Source organism: Pelecanus crispus, chromosome Z (assembly GCF_030463565.1).
Source record: "Pelecanus crispus isolate bPelCri1 chromosome Z, bPelCri1.pri, whole genome shotgun sequence".
Lineage (NCBI taxonomy): Eukaryota > Metazoa > Chordata > Aves > Pelecaniformes > Pelecanidae > Pelecanus > Pelecanus crispus.
The window spans coordinates 58,838,964-58,846,027 of record NC_134676.1 but is presented as its reverse complement, the minus strand read 5'-3'; the positions used below and the strand labels follow the sequence as shown (position 1 = coordinate 58,846,027).

The 7,064-nt window shown below is 44.2% G+C and overlaps 1 pseudogene; it reads right to left on the bottom strand.

The window, feature by feature from the left end:
• Positions 1–2,849: 2,849 nt before the first annotated feature.
• LOC104028998 (uncharacterized) lies at positions 2,850–4,309 on the bottom strand (annotated as a pseudogene).
• Between the last annotated feature and the right edge of the window lie 2,755 nt (positions 4,310–7,064).

The window sequence follows — 7,064 nt, the reverse complement described above, 5'->3', positions numbered from 1 at the left end:
TGGTGTTTCTTTATTTGTATGTATGACGAGTTTGAGACATACAAGTAAAGATTATGTAGGTGCCTTGTGGGATTTGTCAAAAAGCTTAGGCATCAAAATCCCATCAATACCTGGAGAATAAGGCACTTAATTGGTGCAGGGACCTTCAAAATTTCACAGAGCAACTGTTCAGTCTTTGAAATTCTGACCCTTTCATTTTGTTGTAAGAAACATGCAGGGCTTGATTCAGTTACTCATTCTTGATCTGTGAAATATAGTGCTGGGGGACAGGCAATCCCACTGAAGTAACACATTACAACTGGAATGCTGTATGATTGATAAATCTCACCCTATACCTTCAGAAACCCTTGTGAAATGTTCCTTTGCATATTCTGTGTTAGACTGTCTATAGCAAATCAACAGGGAGAGAAAGTAATTTGTGAAAAAGCACTTCATAAACCACTCTGACTACATACTGGAGATTAATTTTAACAACACAAAGTAACAGTGAAAATGTCCTGGAACAGACTTTAATATACTAAAGGTAGATATTTTACTTTTTTATTCCCTGAACTGCACCTGAAAGAAGGCTGTGCTGGTAGGTAAAAGCAAATTGTATGGCATATTTTCCAACAGTGAGAACCTGATCTGTCGCCCCATGCATTCCAAGAGATACTTATTCAATAAGCCTTTATTTAGACCCCACTGCCAAGAAAAGTTTTATACTGAGAAGTGGGGGAAAAAATTATTTCATAGTTGCATCCTGTAAGGTCAGCTTTCCTGCAGAGCTCCAAAGCCTTATTTCTGTATCGAAAGCTTGAATTGAAAGAGTCACTAGCACCTGAAACTATCCACAAACATGAACTTCCTATTGATGACTGATTATTGAAGGAATGTACTAAAGATAATAGGCACCAGGATATCTATAGTGAGGAGCAGAAGGCCAAGAGATATCTAAAACAATGAACATATATCCTTGAATGTCAAAACTCTCCTTTACTCCTCTTTTACTAGTCAGCAAGATCCGCCAATTGGTGTTCCCTAAGTGAACCAGCTAATTATAATACGAAAACCACACTTCTGTTGGAAGAGCTACCCACCTTCAAAGTGAGACCCCTACCCACTGAGCATGTGTAGTGATTTTAAAGTAAGCTACGTCTTTAAATCAAAGCAAAAGTAGAAATAACAAATGACTAACAAGTAGGTATTAACAGTAGGCGTAGTGACTTTCTTTAATTGTATAACTATGTGATGAAAGGATAACAGGGTGTGCTAGCTTTGTAGAATTGCCACCTAGCACCCATCTGTTACGATCCGATTTGGATGAGAGGAGGGTCCCCTTGCATTCTATTTCCCACAAAGGGACCGTCTTTTTGCATTCTAGCTAAACATTATTTGCCCTTTTCTGGAAAGTGTATGTGCCAGGGTGAGTTGTTTGGGTTCTCCCAGGTTTTGTCTTTCTTCACCTCAGTAAAACTACTCACCAGCCATTTCAGTGATACTGACGTGGCTACCCAAAGCCAGATTGCCAGACCAAAGGGTCCTCCACATACCCAAGAGCTTATAAGTTTAAACGATTCAGCCACTTGTTGACCTAACATTATAAACTTATTCTGCCAGAACGAATTGAAAAGGGGGTACAGGAGGTACTCTGGCTATTAAAGGTGAGGATGGTGTCCAACCAAAGGGAAAACAAGGACCAAAACATTACTGACAGTAGTAGAACAGACATGCTATGAATACTAACAAAACAATTAACAAGAATATTAAGCATATGGTTAACAGTGTTTTGTTCCTTTAGTTGCAGTTCACAGCATTTACCTGAAAGGAAAAAGAAAGATGTTCTCGGTTCATACGAACCGGTGTTAGACAAGGTTAGAAACACAAGAAACCCTACCACATGTTGCAATTCCTTTTTTGACGTTGGCGGTTTTAATCTGATCTCGTGAACAAAGAGTGTCCAGTGGGATACATGTCATTCCTGCCTTCCACCAAATCCCTAAGAATTTTACTTCGTGAGGGTGTTTGTATTTTCTTGGGAGGAATAGTCAGTCCCAAACTCTCTAGGTGGGAAATTATATTATTTTGAGTACACCGAACCCCTTCTATCTCCTTCCCTCCCACAAGAATGTCATCTATATACTGATAGATGCCAACCCCCTTCTCTACCTGAACCACCTCCAGCTCTCATGCCAGAGCATGATGTGCTAGTGTGGGGGAGTGCTTGTATCCCTGTGGGAGGCAGGTAAAAGTGAACCTCCACTTACTGTTGGGTTTCTGTACTGGCCACACTGGGGAATTAAAGGGGTAGCGGGCTGGGACCACGATGCCCTGCCCCTTTAAATCCTCTAATACGGGTGTTATTCCCTCTCTAGCTCCTAATGGTATCCGGTAAGGTTTGATATTAGTAAGTTTTGAGGGAGGGAGAGGCCATGCAGCTTGTAGCAGCCGGACATCAAGTGCCTGGGAACCAAACGACCACTGCCTCCCATTATTGTCAATCCAGGTTCTCCCTTTCAATACGTCAAGTCCCAAGAGGTTAAGTGGGAAGTCTCCCACGACCATAGTTGTTTTGATTTTGGTTTCTTCCCCAGGCAAGTTCAGGCCAACTCTAGCCATTGCCTGTGGCTGAACCTTACCAAATGCATCTACTACAAATACTTTTATCTTTGCAGGGAAAATCCCACAGCTAGTGGCATCTTTTGTTTTAATGGCCAAAATCTGTGCTCCAGTATCTATCAGAAAGGTGACCAGGACTCGTTTTGGCCCTGCAATCCCGGTGATAAATAGATTTCCCCAATGGTTTTCGGTGAGCCACCTAATATATGTCCTACCTTTGCACCCCTGCTCACCATCGGAGGGCAAAGGATCTAGTTTCCCACCGACTCTCGGGAGACATTTATTCCTAAAGAATCAATCTCAGAAAGTGCACTAGGGGTAATGGCACCTTGAAAGTCCGCTTCCCTATTTACTGTTTTATCAGGCCACCCCATCACCAGCCTCTCTAACTTGTCTGTTGGCAGCCCTTCCATTAGGTCATGTGGGATCCCCTTTTGCCAGCCTTTTGCCCACAAGCTGTTGCGCTTGTTTGGGAAGTCCCTCCCCCCAGATGGTTTTATGAGGGGCAGCTTTTTTGCGCCTCCAGAGCGTGGGACCATTTTAACTTCAGTCCGCCTCAGATTTCTGGTGGCTGGAGGGCCAACGGGGCCATATTTGCACCCATAATTGATTAACTCTTGGGCTACTTCACCCCAAGTCCACACTTTCCTATCTGGGGGTCAGCGAGGCCGATCGGGAGCAAATCCCTCTAAAGCTGCCTGTATTTTTCCCTGTATTTGAATCACAATTGGTTTTAAAGAGTCGGGAAGTCCCCTTATAAGGGGAGTCATTCACTCAGGATCCACTGGCATCAGCATCAGGGATTCCTGCCTAGGTTCTAATTTCCGATCATATATCATTTGTAGGCAAGCTGCTTTCTGCACACTTTCCACCAGCTGATCAACGGTTCCTGTAATTGCAAGAGGATCCCCCCTTTCCAGGTGGTTCAACTCTCCTGCCCAATAAGCCACTCACTGGGTTAGAGACCAGGGGGCTAGGTGGTCTCCAGTAGTTAAAAATACTCCTGGCCCCCAATATACTTCCACCTCTCTTTCACTGAGTAAAATCTGATCCCCTCCTGGTAGTGACACTCTCCACACATAGTCTGTCTCTGATACCCTTGGGGTTCAGCCAAAATCCTTTTTCAAGTTCACCAATACAGTGGCCGTGTAGGGGATTTCTTTAGTCGTAACTTGGGGAAAATGGTCCCACTAATCTTCATAACTGTATTCAGTTTTAACTAACGGTCACAGCGAGGGTGGTTCTGATCTTTCTAATTTTTCTCTCGCTGCCTGCACATCGATAGGGTAAATAATTTGGGGGGGTGCCTCCTCACAGACGGCATTCACAAGGAGTTGCTCCTTAAGAGCAGCTCATAAAATTTTAACCTGTTCCTTTTCCTCTTCCAATTGTTTTTTTTTAATTCGCCAACTTGTCCCTGCAGGGTTTGAACCAGGGTTTGGAGACATTCTGTGGTCTGAGATTCAGTGGCGCCTGCTTCCGCTGCTGCAGCTAGGCTGGCGCCTAGAACGGCACAAACAATGGCTTTCCCTTTTCCAGAGCCGACCTGAGCAGCCTTCCCCAGAGCAACCATTTGGTCTATGACACCCTGCAAATTGTGCCAATTGCTCTGCGACCAGTCCATGCCAGGCACAGAAGGCTGGGCATTATACTTGCCCAAAAAATCAAACAGAACCTCCTTGCCCTTAGGGGCGGTTACTTCCTCACTCATATCTCAAATAAAGAAGGAGCAGTCATCCCAGGAAGGCAGCATGTAAATTCTGAACACTTCACACTATCCCACCCCCTATTTGTTCCTGGGAGGTCCCACGTTAAACAAGGCAAAACAAGACCTTAGAGAAAGACGGGGTAGTAGTCCTAGGAAGGCACCACATAAGTTTCGAACACTTCCCACCCCCTATTCTTTCCCAGGAGGTCTCACTTATGGCAAGGCAAAACAAGAATGAGTGGACAATAGGACACTCTCACTTCAAGGGATCCTGTCTGTGACACCAATTAAAAGATGTTATGATCCAATTTGGATGAGAGGAGAGTCCCCTTGCATTCTAACCGGCCTCAGACGAGTCTGGGAGGCTGGGGGCTGCTAGACCGACCTCTCATTTCAGGTTCGATCCCTTCAAGCGAGATTAAGACACAAACGAGGTCAGATGTCGTAAGTCCGCCCGTTTATTAACCACTCAGAGAAGACAGAAAAATAGTGATAGTGAAGGAAGGAAAACGAGAGGAAAATTAAGCAAGAGTTTGGGATAGGAAAGCCCAAACAGTCACCACCATGGATCCGCGGCATCCTGAGGATCCGTGCTTCTGGGGTCTTCGGTGGCAGGTGAATCACACCACGGTCTTCGGTCACAAGTGATCACACGGGGGTCTGGGGTGGGGGTCTTTAAGGCTGCGTGCCTGGGGCAACAACTTCATGCTTGGGCAGAACTCCCTCACGTTCTGCTTGCCCAGGGCGACGGCACGTAGCCCACATCTCCGAGGCCCGCTATATTTCGGGTCCCATGCGCCGATGGCGTGCACATGCCCACAGCCAATCGCCTGCTCCGAGCAGGCTGTTACCGGGGCCTCGCCGCCGTCCTTGTTGCCGTGCGAGCGGGCAGCACCCCGCACACTTTCCTGCAAGAGCCTGCCAACTTCATGTAGATAAGCTCTGAGACAAATGTCCAGCCATTTTGTCCCTCACACCATCTCTGCACAGAAATGAAATAAAGCAAATATCTCAACTCAGTGTGTGAATTGGTTCTTGCACACCGGGTAAAGACCCAATCTTTGGGATATTACTATGACTTCTCATTTATGCTTGTTTTAGGCTGTGGGTTTTTCCTGACTAGCTGATTAACAAGACGTGAAGAAAGTTGTGGGAGTCTTTAATGAAACATATGTTACATGTAATCTGGTTATTGTTACTACTTTGCTACATGGACAGAATATTTTTCAATGAAGTACTATCTGATATTAAACCCAAACAAACCAGGAACAAATTCTTACAAGTTTTGTCTGCAAGAACCTCAGTGTATCAAATAAAATGAATAATCATACTTAAGGAAGGTTGATCCTTTCTAGAATAAGGGTGAATTATAGCTGAAGTTGAAATGAATAGCCCACAAACACACATGCACATACGAACACTCGATGCACAGATAGATGCAGAGGTAGACAGGTGTGCCTCAGCACAAGCAGACGTAGCAAGGGCCTGGTGTATTGCACTAGGAGATGCTAGTCTGTTATGATCCCAGTAAGAAAGGCTTTCAGACTCTGTAACATATAATTTAAAATGCTATTTATTTGAGCTAATGCTATAGGGAGAGAACAGTATAGATAATCTATGTCCACCTTAGATGCTGGGTACCCTGCATGGTGTAGTCTCACACAGGCCTCTGACCCACACTGGGCAGACCCTGTCCATCGAAGAGATTCTCCTGTTTTGGTTGGTTGAGCTATTACAGGATTTTCTTAGAAGAAAACATCTCTATTCATCTGCTGTCAAACAGAAAGATTGTTCACATCGGAACTTCTAGCTGCACAGTTCAATAAAGGCAAGACAATACAGGAGGTGTAATCGCTGGCAGCCAGTGGGAGCTGCCTGCACGCTCCTCTGTTAGGTGAGCTGGCTGAGTTTATTCTGGGACCAAAGGATCTGTGCAGCACAGCACAGACCTGAGAGCTGCCATGTACGTGCAGTACAGCACAGCACAGGCCTGGGCGCACTCAGGTTCACTGCAGTGACTTTGGTTCATTTAACATCTGTATTACTGAGATGTACTAACAATACTAAACTGACATAAAATATAAGAGCTAGGGAAGGCAAATAAATGCAGTCCATCTGGAAAGGTTAGATGAGACAGGGGAGATGAGCTTCTATGGCTTTTTGGTGGTTGCAGGCAGCTTGTTGTGTCTTTCAGCATTTTTAGTATACCATCTACATCTAACACAACACTCGTTATACCAATGTTCCCCTAATGGGTCCTGAAAGTCTTTGATGGGTCCAGCTGTCAGAGGCCACAGCTTGTAGTGTATGATAACCCCCATCATTGTTATGTGTGAGTTACCTCTGGCCAGATGATACAATTCTTCATAGTATAGATCACTATGCTTAAAGATGATAGTTTGCATCTCCAGTGCATCTTCACTTTCTATCACTGCAGAAAGATGCAGGGGTTCTTTCTGCAGGGGTTCTGGGAGAAATCAATGAATTCCACCTCTAATTCCAGAACACAGGTCTCAAAATGCTGCATCAGTAGAATCTGTTTATATATCTCTACATATCTCAGATATATACATATATAAATTTCTTTTTTTTCTTCAAAATCATATAAATGACAAACAGCTTGAGAAAAGACAGCTTCAAAACTTGGAACTATCCAGGAAACCACCATACAGACAAGTTTAAACCTTAAAGGATTTATAAATTAAATCTGGGATAATAATTCATAAACAATAATTTATCTAATCAATATAGTCTTTAT